This window comes from Schistocerca serialis, chromosome 2 (genome assembly GCF_023864345.2).
Source record: "Schistocerca serialis cubense isolate TAMUIC-IGC-003099 chromosome 2, iqSchSeri2.2, whole genome shotgun sequence".
Taxonomy (NCBI): domain Eukaryota; kingdom Metazoa; phylum Arthropoda; class Insecta; order Orthoptera; family Acrididae; genus Schistocerca; species Schistocerca serialis.
Genome location: NC_064639.1, coordinates 517,369,549 through 517,382,990, shown reverse-complemented (window position 1 = coordinate 517,382,990; position 13,442 = coordinate 517,369,549). Strand labels below are relative to the sequence as shown.

General features: G+C 39.3%; 1 non-coding gene across 1 annotated transcript; it reads right to left on the bottom strand.

The window, feature by feature from the left end:
* Positions 1 to 1,387: 1,387 nt before the first annotated feature.
* Positions 1,388 to 1,459, bottom strand: Trnag-acc (transfer RNA glycine (anticodon ACC)). Its single transcript has one exon. It is a non-coding gene; the product is annotated as a tRNA-Gly (tRNA).
* Positions 1,460 to 13,442: the final 11,983 nt, after the last annotated feature.

Genomic DNA, 13,442 nt, shown 5'->3' with positions numbered 1-13,442 from the left:
TATTTTAAATTTTCATTTCGCTCACTGCAGTTCGACAGACTCGTCACAAAATGCAGTTGATCAGCCATGTTGAAATGAGATGCAGGGCACTGATCGGATACAAAGTGCGGAGATTGCACAAGAATCTGTGAGCCTTACTTTTCTTTGATATGTTTCTAACTCTCCGAAGGCAGCAGTGTAAGAGCGCACACAGCACTGTGCGGGGTTATCACCACTAGTGACCTACTGCGGAGTGGAAGGGTTCATGTACGGTAACGCGATAGATTCCTGTTAACTCAAGCAATAACAATTGCAATAATATTCAAATTACGCTCCTTTAAAGCAGTTAATCCAACAACCTGCTGCTCCTCGACGATCTGCGAATAACCCACAATGGATAGTCACATACTTTTAATTTCTGGTGTCACGTCAAAGCCAAAGTTACGTAACTAACTTTTTGTTTCTTTTGCAGGTGCATGCTTGCAGCTCGTTGATAAACTGGAAATTGACAGGGCGATTTTGCTCTGGCTTCTATAGCGGTGTGCACAGTACTCTGCCACGCACTTCATAGTGGTTTGCAGAATATGCATGTACGTGTATTTCAGTATGTATCAGGACTGCAGGCATGTACCTGAAAGCAATATATATATATATATATATATATATATATATATATATATATATATATATATATATATATTACGTGATAATTAAACCTTTATGACTGCCACTCGTTGTTTTTCTTCCAGTTATTAAAGGTGATCCGAATAGTTTGAACGTGTGCAGCATTTTGTAGCCATTTCAAGAAATCTAAATGAAGTTTTAGATGGACACCTGCGAATTAAGTTCCAATGGGATTAAAACAAAACGAAAAAAGCAGAAATAACTGCAAATACTCAATACACCCAAATGTCTATCTCCCAATATTTTTTGCGCAACTGTCGTTGTTAAGATACTATTATAACGTGGAAAAAGAAATGATTAGAGTTTAAGCCAGATGACCCTATGATCCTTCCAGAAGGACTGTATGCATAGAATTACAATAATCAAAATAACTAACATTGTTGGAGTTGTGGAACACTTTTCAAACAATGGAGCGTAAGTTTTGAGCCCAATGTTGACAGAGTGCAGCCAAACAGTGTCACTCTGTGTTGTGCTTTGAAAATCACTCTTCTGCAGCAATTGATGAACTGACCGACATAGTTTTGCATGGCTGAGTAAACTTTATTGTGAATGTTTATTGTTTATATTGAAATGAAATGAGCATATGGCATTGTTGGCCGGGAGGAGGGGTGGGGGGGGGGGGGGGAGTTCGGCCGCCGTATTACAAGTTCTTTTTAGTTAACGCCACTTCGGCGACTTGCGAGTCAATGATGATGAAAATGATGATAAAGGACACACAACACCCAGTCCCCTGCCGGGAATCGAACCCGGGCCCCCTGCGTGGTAGGCGGAAACGCTACCGCTACGCTACGGAGGCGGACATTATTTAAATTATTTTTATGTTAATAACATCTTAAATGTTTAATTTACATACAGGGGTAAAAATGTTATCTAAAAATAGTTTCATAGGTAGTATTTAGGGGCTTATTTCTAAACATCCTTCCAGAAGGATGGTAGGATTATTTGACGTCTTTCCCATTTACTTACAGGAAAAGGATTACACTAAATGAACTATACGAAATTCTGTACAGCAACGATGATTTACCAAATAATGGTGTAGATGTGGCCCTAACTCCTCCTCCGAATGCCACAGGTGACATTATTGGCGAAGATTTAGGCGCTGCGGATAATCCTTGTAAAGATAACTTACATGCAAATCAGCTAAATGCTAATGTTTTGAATACTGACCTACATATTAGGACTTTGACTCTAGATTCACCAATGGAAACAAATTCTTTTCAGAAAGGACAAATACCTGGTGCATCTTCAGTGTGTAGCAACAACAGAAATGATACTGGTAATAAGCATCAGATATCTCAGTCAGCTACTCCTCCTTCCTCAAAAAAATATAAACGGGATTCTGTTTCAAAACACAATTATAGGAAAGAAGAAAGTTGTAACTGGACAAAAGACAGCATTCCTGAATCAACTGTAGAACGGCCTCTAATGAATACTGTAACTAACAAAAAAGGTACGAGTCCTTTAGAATGCCTTTAAAAAATTATTTGATGAAGAGGTTATTAGCCTGATGGTTACACATACCAATCAGTATGCAGCGAAAAGGAACAGATAGGAAGACTGCACTGAAAATGAAATGCGGGTTTTTCTCCTTAGTGGGTATATTGTGGTCCCAAGAAGGAAGATGTACTGGTAAGGAGAAACTGACAGCCATAATGAACTTGTCTCCAATGCCATATCAAGGGACCGATTCGATTTTATTATGAACAATCTTCATGTTTGAAACAATGATGAACTGGATCCAAATGATAGATTTGCAAAAATCAGAAGACTGTTATCCATGCTCAATGAGAGACTTACAGCACTGGCACCACATGAGCGCCATCATTCAGTTGATGAGTCGATTGTGCCATATTTTGGACGACATGGTTGTAACAAGTTCAGCAAAGGGGAATAACTCATTTTAAAAAATTGCATTACGTCCAAATAATTTCAAGTGTTTTCATAATGGTATATGTTTTAGGAAAACCAATTCGATATGGATATAAGTTCTGGTGTGGAGGTACCGGCGATGAATATCTAATATGGCTGGAACCTTATTAGGGAGCTGGAACTTGCAGCGAAAAGTATGAGGGCAAGGATCTTGGGTATGGAGTTATATGTTGATCAGCTGCTGCACAATATTCCATACCGATTTTTCTTTGACAACCTGTTTACCAACGTTCAGCTTCTGCAAAATCTCAAGAAAAGGGACATTGAAGCTACTGGGACAATCCGTCGGTACAGAATACCCAAAAGCTGCATTTTATCTCCACCAGAAAAATTCAAGAAGGAGAAAAGAGGAACACACGAGTCCTGCTCAGATAAAAATACTGGTAAAAGTCTAAACATATACATATAATGTTATGTTCTGAAATAAATCAACATGTTAATGAACTTTCTTTTGTTTCAGGAATATCAGTTGTCATGTTGAATGATACCAGTGTCGTTACTTTGGCTACCAATTACGTCCAGGCTCTGCCACTGAGACAGATAGGCCGATTCTCCAGGGGGAAGAAACAGAAAGTGTCAGTGCCTCAACTTAGACTGTTCCAAGCATATAATAATCATATGGGTGGAATAGATTGCGTAGCTCAAAATATATCCTTATATAGAACATCCATTAGAGGAAAAAAGTGGTATTTTCCTATAACAGCTCATCTAATCGGTAGCTGAACAAAATGCTTAGAATGTGTCCAAGCGCAAATGAGGGGCCAATTGATCATCTTACATTTAGGCGCCGTATTGCCACTGCCACACTTGACGGAAATAAGAGGATTGTCCAAAGCAGAGGACGACATTCCAGAGTAAATAAAATCGAATCACGCTATGATGGGAAAGAACATTATGTTGGCGATTTACCAGTAGATGGCAAAACAAACAAGAAAATGCAACTGCAATGCAGAATGTGCCAGAAGAAGACCACCACCAAGTGCCTCAAGTGTGATTTGGCTCTCCATGCGTCATGTTTTATGTCTTTCCATACAAAATTGTAGTTGACGTAATATTGTTGAAAATGTAGTCATATTATCCTGCCATCCTTCCAGAAGGAAGACCTATTGTGACTAGACTATAAACGTACTTGTAAAATCTGTTTTCTGTGTTTGTAACAACAAACGATAATATAACATTAGAATATGAATCAAAAATTATTGAAATTTTATTTCAGGACTATACGGGTTAAAAGAGCCGTCGAAAAAGAGGTTAGAGATGGGGCACAAACTCGGACAGGGACTGATATGGAAAATTCTCATGGCAGATCTTGGCCGCTATGGGGCTATGAGCTCCTTTCACGTCATGGAAAGGACGTTTAGCAAGGATCGATGTGAGGTACAGTTAAGAATGAAAATCAGTGGCACCTTATACTCGTGTTCAGTAATTCCAAAAAACATAAGTACCCGATAAAATGAGGCATCCATCATCAGATTTTGTAGTGGGGAGAAGGGAGCCCATAACATCTTTGAAGCATGTTTTCTGCAGGATACATTTTAAAATTTATAGGTCCTCTGTAGTGGCCCATCAGTGATTTGTCTTACCTAAAAATGTCTCAGCAAGGCTTGCCATTGTCAGCAAGTCGTTCTTTTTTTTCGTTTTTGAAAATAAGGAAGATATTATTTTATTGCTAACCACACATTGAAAATTTGGGTTTTGTCACATACATATTTTTAGCAACTGATGTAGGTGGTTTTGATACCTACAGCACGCCACTTGCAACATGAGCGCTTATTTAGTTCGTGGAATTAACTTCATTAATTAATTAATAACAATCACAATTTAAAAGTTTTTGTTCCTTTTTTCTGACCCGAATCTAAATGAAATTAGGGATTTACAATCAATTTAAGCCGATCAATACACTTTACAATCTGAATAATTGCTCAAGTCGCAGAAGAGACGTTGCACTATCAAATAAAACTCTATCAGTTTGTTAAAACCAATGAAATGATGCCATATGTTAAGTAAAAAATCGAAGTTACACGTCAGCATTTAATTATTAACAGAAAACATAATAAATAGTGTATTCTTATTTATTCCTAACTCATTTCTTACCTAAAAACCACCGTCGTATCAAAAGTCAGCTGAAACACGTTTGAGTATGACAAATAACATAGCTATTCATGAAGATGTACCTAGAGAAAATAAAGTGCTTTTAGCAGATGCGCACCATCAGTCATAAGGGCAAAAATGTATAATAATGATCTGGTCTTGTTGAGCCAGAGTGAAATCAGGGCAGATGGGAAATTCCTTCCTCCTATCACGCCTTATCTGCTCAGGCAACACTGAGATTTCTTACGGCTCAGAACTAAACTGGTGCTAGAAATTAATTGTGAAGATAAATACTGAACACCACAAATCCGAGCAATAGAGATACGACTACTACTAGTAGTAGTAGTACTACTACTATTAGCCTATTACTACCACTACCCACCTCCATATTCCACAATATAATCGTGCGCTTATATGAAATGCTAAAAAACAAAACTCTAACCAGAATTTGGAATACGCAACACTCCTTCCAACGCCAGATATAAAGTACACTGTGCGACAGAATTAAAGGACCCTGTAACTCCTACGCAGTGCGACGCGTAAGTCTGAAATCTGGCTCGAAGGTAACTTTCCTCCGTAACGGTGCGAAAAGCGTGGCCCTATGATGCTTCAAAATACAAGGTGTCGACACATGCGGAAAGAAAGGCCACAGCTCAGAAGTTCACGAGCTGTTAATAATTTCACAATGGCACCCAGTTTCACCACAGTTCTGCCCAGCGCCAAGGTCGACGTGTCACTCGTTCGAAAGGTCGTCATGTCTCCTCTTAGCTACATTTTAGCCAGTCTTTTGACATCTCTGCTATGGAGGTCAGAACAGCGACCGCCAGCATTGAAATCACGAGGTTTTCTTAAGGGAAGTCCAGAAAAATATTCCAGACACACCGCCGCTCAAAATCAGCACGAAAAGGGTATAGGGGGTGGCATAAAGGGCGTCAATGAAACCACCCCTTTCCCTGGGGCGTTAATATTCACGCAATTCTTGGCCAAAAACGGCAGTTCACAGTGCAATGAGCACTAGGAAGACGTTCGGTCCCTTTTGGTTCCAGCCTGTACACGAGAGTAAAAATTGCGGCCACACTGTGGTCCAAAGGTATGCAATAATGTTCTATGGGGCTGCAGCCCAGCAGTGTCCGTAGAGGAAGGTTGAAACGTCCGAGGGTGTCAGTAGTGTCAATCGTTATCGAGAACGACTTGCTTCTGCTCATCGCACTGCGAAATATGGGGGAACGCCCCAGGGAAATTGGTGGTTTCATTGACTCCCTTTGTGCCGCATCCTGCGCCCTTTTCGTGGCGATTCTGAGCGGCGGTGTGTCTGGAAACTTTTTTTCGGCCACTCATAAGAAAGCAGCGTAATTTCAACGCTGGGCGTCGCGGTTCCGACCTCCATCGAAGTGACATTAGGAGATGGGGTGCAATGTGGCTAAGAGGGGACAGGACGGCCTTCCGATCGCGTGATACGCCCACGGTGGGACTGGGCAGATTTGTGGTGAAATTTGGTCCCGATGTGACGTCATTAATCCACCTTACAAGTCACATGAACTTCTGAGCTGTGACCGTTTTGTCACACATGTGGACACGTTGCTGTTTGAAGCGTCTGCGAACCCGAGAGTGGCGTCGCAGGGCGCCATGTTTTTGCACCGTTACAGAGAAATATTGTACGCACATTTGAGAGAAATTTAAAACTTACGGAGTTTCGAAAAAGTGATCCTTTAATTCCTTTGCACAGTGTAATTTTGTGTGTGAGAAGAGGTTGAGGTAAATAGATAATAAATGGATCGTGTGTTCGTATTACAATCATTAAGGCCACAGTAATTGTTGATGAAGATGGCAGTAAAAATTAGTCTTGGGCATAATAGTTCGCGACTGGGAACGTTCAGTTTAGTTCGCGGTTCCGTCGCGAACTAAGTCGCTCTTTTAGTTCGTTAGCTCCACGATTTCCATAACGACAGTTCGATCGCTTTGCTACCGCTACTGCTCACGCTCTTTTATTCGTTATGCTAGTCTTTTAAATAATGACCAATGTTGCCGATGCCTGTGTTATTACAGTTTTATGTCGAGTAATTAGACTGCGAAACGGCAAATAAACCAGTTATTTACACAAATGGGTAAAATGGGGTAGTCAACTACTTTACATACAGTGCACTTGTGGTATTTTAATTTTAAAATATATTTATTTATTAGTTCATTGTAGGAATATTACTTACAGAATGTGCTAAATGCGTTTTTTGTGAATAAAAATACACTTTCATAAATAATCGACTTTTTTAAAGTTTTGGAATTAACCAACAAAAAATATGTCTGCTTTAGGTACAGGTTAAGTACTATATGGCACAAACAATAATACCTTTATCATTAACAGAAGAAACACTAACACTTATAATTTGTTACCAAACAATTAGACATAGAAAAAATAACTATGACCCCTGACCCCTGAGTGAGATCGTATTCTAAAGCATACTTTTTGTGCTTTGCATTATCATTCTTTAAATAAACAGTCTTCTAATTTTCAAGTGAAATATTACAAAAATTTACATATTATTATGTAAAAACATTAATTTGGAAACTTTGTTCGTTGATAACAGTGTTCTTCGTTCATTAAGAATTTGTCCCTTCGCCGCAAAAAACGCGTTCGAAGGGCACTGATGTCGCTACTATGCAAAATCTCTTTACCCCTACGCATATATATGAGGATATAACTGACGACGCTCGTGCCACCACTCAAGCGGATCTTTTTTTCGATCTAAATACTCTTCACTGAGGTATTTATCGAGTTCGCGAATACCAGCAGCAAGTTGGTTATCTGGTCTAGTGATTTTTCTTATTTTTTGGTCATACTCGTCCCATATAGAGTCTTTTTTATTTTCATTACTGCTGCCACTAGAACAAGACGCCGAAGGGTCGCTAGCAGTGGGATCAGCCACTAAAATATCTCGATTCTCCCTCTGAAGTAACTGCACTCTGCCAACTTCATTGCAACTTCACAAGCTTTTTGATTTCTAAATCCTCTCTGTCTAAATCGGGGGTCCAGAATAGTACACTCAGCGTATAGAATGTTATACTCTAAATCTTTAAAATGGTCTTCCATGCCTTTTTTGAGCACTGATTGCACAGCGACAAATTTTTTACTGTTAGAAGTATGTTTCTCCAGAAAACTGTTGAGCAGTTTACAAAACACAATAACATTTGACAAAGTCACATTTCTTTCGGCACTTATTTCTACCGTAATTTCATAGAATGGACTAAGTAAGGGCAAAACTCCTTCTATTATTTGCCTCTCACTTTCTTTTATTGTTAGGTCAGAGCACAGAAGTGCTAACGTAGCAATCACTGCATCCTTTACTTTATTATTCGCTGAAGCATGTCAAAAGTAGAATTCCAGCGGGTGTGGACGTCCTGTTTGAGCTTGAGGACAGGCAGATTCATTTGCTGTTGTGTAGCAATCAGTTTCTTTTGGCCTTGTGTACTACGATCTTTCGCTACCATCTTGACAACTTGTCTGTCTATTTCTTCAACCTTTCGGACTGACGGTGGTCTTCGAATATATTGGTTCATTGATTGTTGGGAGGCTGATGCCGAAATAACATTCTGCAATAAGGATGTAGTTTGATTTGCTTGCAGTGAGTTTAAACTAGACATTATCGGTGGTTGTCTTTCCATCGTTATTGGGATTAAAACGTGTTTTGTTTTCATATGCCGGGTTAAATTTCCGTTTGAGCCTCCTACAATACTTATTAATGTTGAACTGTGGTTACATTTTGCTTTCCTTTTATCTGTCTCTTCAGTGAAATGTGTCTACAAGGAACTATGTTTCCTTTATGATGACATCGTAATAAACAGTCTAAAACAAAACATAGTAACCCTATAATCAACCGATACGCATTACCGTACTCCACATCATCGCATTGTAGAAGTCCATTGTTATGTCATGATAGTCATTTTACATTACACATTTTAGGTACTGTACTTAGCTAACGCTGTGATCGATTTTAGTTCTTGACACTATGGTTATATGTCAGACACTGCAGTGCAGAATACCGTAAAACAGAAAATTCGCAACACTGAACTATGTAACTGCAGCTGGCAGAGGCTCAGCACGATATGGCGCTCATTAGGGGGGGGGGGGGGGGGGGGGGAGCCTGTGATTTTTTTAAAGCCTACTGCGGGCTCTCGCTCCGTCTCGCTATTGTCCGTCGGTCTTCGGAAAAAGAGCGAACGAACTAAGTAGCGAGGTTATCCGTGAACTAGTTCGTGTAGTTCGCCTGTGGGAGTGCTCTTTCGAACTAGTGCGTTCGCGAACTACACAAGACTAGTAAACATACAGTCATATAAATGGTCAGCATGTAGCCGTGTTTAGCTGGGAAGACGTAAAATGTTTGATCATTTTATACACAGATGGCCTTTACAGTTGGAACACAATGAAAGCTGCACGCAACCAACGTTAAACTGGAATGAAGTGCAATAAACGTTTGGATACCAACTGATTAATATTTCAGCGCAACCACGCAAAACATGTATGAATAATGTCATCTACATTCTGCGTACAAGGACTTCTCATTTAGAATTCATATGTGAATGTTGTTTGTTTATGAGAAGAGCGTATTGTGAAGGAGAAACGTCATGTTGCCTTCCAGGGGCTTGCAGTTTATCCTCCTGCAGTACTACTGCTCGTATAGACGTAGTTGGACGTAGGTTGAAGCAGAATATTAGCTTAATCCTCGAGGAAATTTATCTAATCGGCGTATACAATGTGTTGGCAACAATGGAGACCTTTGAAACTCGACGTATTCCTTCATTATTGTTCTGACGACTGTTATATGCAGTACAGTAATTGTCGGTGCTAAGGAATTTGTTAAACGGAGAATTTAGTGTAACGCTGTCACTTCTAGCGAACCGCGCGACTGGTCATGTAAATATTTCTTTTCATCTTCGAAAATAGTGCTTATTTTACTTACAACGTTCCCATGGCCTATGTTCAATATAAATTTTTATTTTAGGGCAAGAATGCGTTTAACTAACGAGGAACTCGAATGGTTCTTGACTGAAGATCCAGATTCTACGAAAGATGTAGACGCTATATAGGACGATGATGCTGATGAGGAAGTGAAGGTAATTACTCATAGTGACCATGACACTGAAAGTGGACAAGAGTAAGTCAGACGAAAATGAAGGCAACAATTGTAGACCAGGTTCTATTGGTGATTTGTTTGAGGGAAGAGACAAAACTTCTAAATGGGAGGAGAAGTACTAGCTCTGCCACAAGCAAAGCCAGAAGGAAAAATGTTGTAAAATTTTTTCCTGGACCCAAGGCTATTGCGAGGGTTGTAACAACCGAGATTTCTGGGTTCCTCAAGATGATTAACATGGAAATGATCGATACCATTGTGAAATATACAAACAAATATATTAATCTCAAACCAGAATTTTCTGATTACCAGACAGAAAGAGACAAAAATGAAACGACGAGAAGTGAAATACTGGCACTCCTTGGGTTACTTTATCTCTTCGGAATGAAGAAAGCTAGCCACACGAATGTAATGGAACTATGGAATACCGATGGTTCAGAAATCAAAATTGGAAGAGCTGTAATGAGCTTCAAGCGGTTTCTATTCTTGCTGCGCTGTATTCGTTTCGACGATAAAAGCACAAGAGAAGAGAGGAGAAGATCTGATAAGTTGGCCGCAGTGCAGTCGATTCTGGATGAGTCTGAACCAACTGCAAAAGTACATACAACATCGGTGGGTTTGTAACCATTGAGGAGAAACTTCAAGCTTCTCGTGGTCGTTGTGGATTTGTGCAACATATCCCCAACAAAACTGCCAAATATGGCATTTAGATTTTTGTACCTTGTGATGCGAAAACATTTTTTACGAGCAACCTTGAGGTATATTGTGGAAAGCAGCCTGAAGGACCTTACGCAGTCTCAAATTAAGAGTCGGAAATAGTTCACAGACTTGTGAGTCATATAGAGGAACCCAACAGGAATGTAACTATGGTCAATTGGTATACAAGTTGCCCTTTGGCTGTGTCGCTATTAGGTTAAAGGCTTACATGTATTAGGGCACTCAGAAAGAATAAACGAGAAATTCCCTTGGAATTCCTGCCTAAGAAAAATAGAGTACCTTGATCATCCCTCTTTGGATATAAAAACGATTTGACGTTGGTTTCGTATATACTAAAGAAGAACAAAGCAGTTTTGTTGTTGTTAACATGCATGATTCAGGTACTATCGATGAAGATTCTCAAAAGCCAGAGATTGTGTTAGATTACAATGCCACTAATGGTGGCGTTGGTACAGTCGACCAGATGTGTGACACATATTCTGTGGCTCGTATCATAACAAGGTGGCCTTTGGTAATCTTTCTCGTTCTAATGAACATTGTTGGTATCAACGCCAAGATCCATTTTTACTCAAATGGGCAAAATTGAAAGGTTGCGAAAAGACTATTTCTGGAGAACCTGGCTTATGACCTCGTGAAACCACATCTAACAGAAAGAGCCAAAATTCAGAGCCATCCCAAGGACATATTGCTTTTCCTTCAAAGGTACCGGACACCATCTGAGCAGGTTGAGAAGCATTTGGCTAAGAAAAGGGGACGCAGTTTTATTTATGGAAGGGCCAAGAATACAAACACAACAATAAAGTGTGATTCTTGTAATAGTTTTGTTTTGCAGGAAGCATTTGAATGTTAATTAGACTTGTGAAAAATGTCAAGGAACACCTGCAGACTCAGATGACTAGTGATTTGGATTTTGACATCTCTTAAATTACTAAGTAGTGAACATGGCCTGTATGTAAGCTGTTACAATATGGTTTCAGTAGGCATTCACTAAAAGTATATTAATTTTCAATGCTGACACGAAATAAAAATTTTTTTGAACTATGTCATTTGTGTGTTTAGATTTTTCTAAATAAGGTATAATTAACAGCCATGTTAAACAACTCAACATTCTTTCCCTCTATAAGTGAACAATAGTGTATAGACAATCCTTGGCTGGATATGTAACATTATTTCTTAGTATTTACCACTGTGCCCATAATGAATTATTTGTATTAATTCCACAATAAAATTTGTTATGGTTAATATCATTTTGAGTAATACTATATCTATTCTTAAAAACAATAAACTTATTAATATCAATACTAGCGTGAGAGCATATGAAAATAAGTAAAGAACTGAGCAGCGAAAGTGGCGCACAAAATGCACCGCGCGACTGCTCGTGCAATAAAAAAACTCGCGACTTGAGACGTTAGGCAGGCTTCAGGGTGAGCAAGAATTTTGTCTCACGGGATTTTTCTGTCTGTGAGGTCATTGCTGGTCTACCTGGTTGCTTTCATACTAGATTTATCTGTTGCCCTTGAAATTCTGTATATACAGGAAAAGGAAAACTATCCAATGTTAGGATATTAATGTCATGTATAATATGGTGATTATGCCTATCCAAGTCATCATCTTGGTACTACTACTTATATATCATTTCTACTACATCTTTTGTCTAGTTTTGTGGTGAAATGACCTATTTCAAAAACTACGTTCTGAAGTGAAACATGACTTACATAGTAAATCATCACCATAAATGTAAATAAATGACAGAAACTTTTATTTATTGTAAGTGATTTCATCCATTTGGATGGAAACTTATACTGTGTTTGGTTTCAGGCACTGAAAAGACAGTGTTACCCGAAATACCACATGAATGACTGTAGAGGGTGGAGAGCCATCAGAGCCGCGCGGGAATATCCGAGCGGTCTGAGGTGCTGGAGTCCTGGACTGTGGGGCTGGTCCCGGCGGAGGTTCGAGTCCTCCCTCGGTCATGGGTGTGTGTGTTTGTCCTTAGGATAATTTAGGTTAAGTAATGTGTAAGTTTAGGGACCGATGACCTTAGCAATTAAGTCCCATAAGATTTCACACACATTTGAACTTTTTTTTTGTTGGAGAGCCATCAGAAGAAATAACTTACGTAGGAAAACGAAATTTCAAAATTAATGTAAAAGTCTATATTGTATTACTTGTAAGTAGGCTGTTTAAGTTCTTATATTGGTAACGCCATGTAGCGCTCTGTATGTGCTGTGTGCAGTCTGTGGCTGGTTTGCGTTGTTGTTGGAATATCTGCCATTGTAGTGTTGGGCAGCTGGATGTTAACAGCGCGTAGCGTTGCGCAGTTGGAGGTGAGCCGCCAGCAGTGGTGGATGTGGGGAGAGAGATGACGGATTTTTGAAATTTGTAAGACTGGATGTCATGAACTGCTATATATATTATGACTATTAAGGTAAATATATTGTTTGTTCTCTATTAATATCTTTCATTTACTATCTATGCCTATCAGTAGTTAGTGCCTTCCGTAGTTTGAATCTTTTATTTAGCTGGCAGTAGTGGTGCTCGCTGTATTGCAGTAGTTCGAGTAACGAGGATTTTTGTGAGGTAAGTGATTTGTGAAACGTATAGGTTAATGTTAGTCAGGGCCATTCTTTTGTAGGGATTTTGAAAGTCAGATTGCGTTGCGCTACAAAATATTGTGTGTCAGTTTAAGCACAGTCTTGTATAATTGTTCAAAGGGGACGTTCCATATGTCGACCCTTAGCCGAGGATACCTCACTGGAATCTTCTGATTTTTCTTGTAGTTTGCGTAAGTAGTGTAGATTTTGTTTATTGCTAGCTCGTAATTGTAGAGAGAATCTCCTTTGTAGTTGTAGTCTTTCATTGTTGTACAGTAAAACAGGTGTGGCACGCATGTAAATTTGCACCAAGTATTTCGCAGCT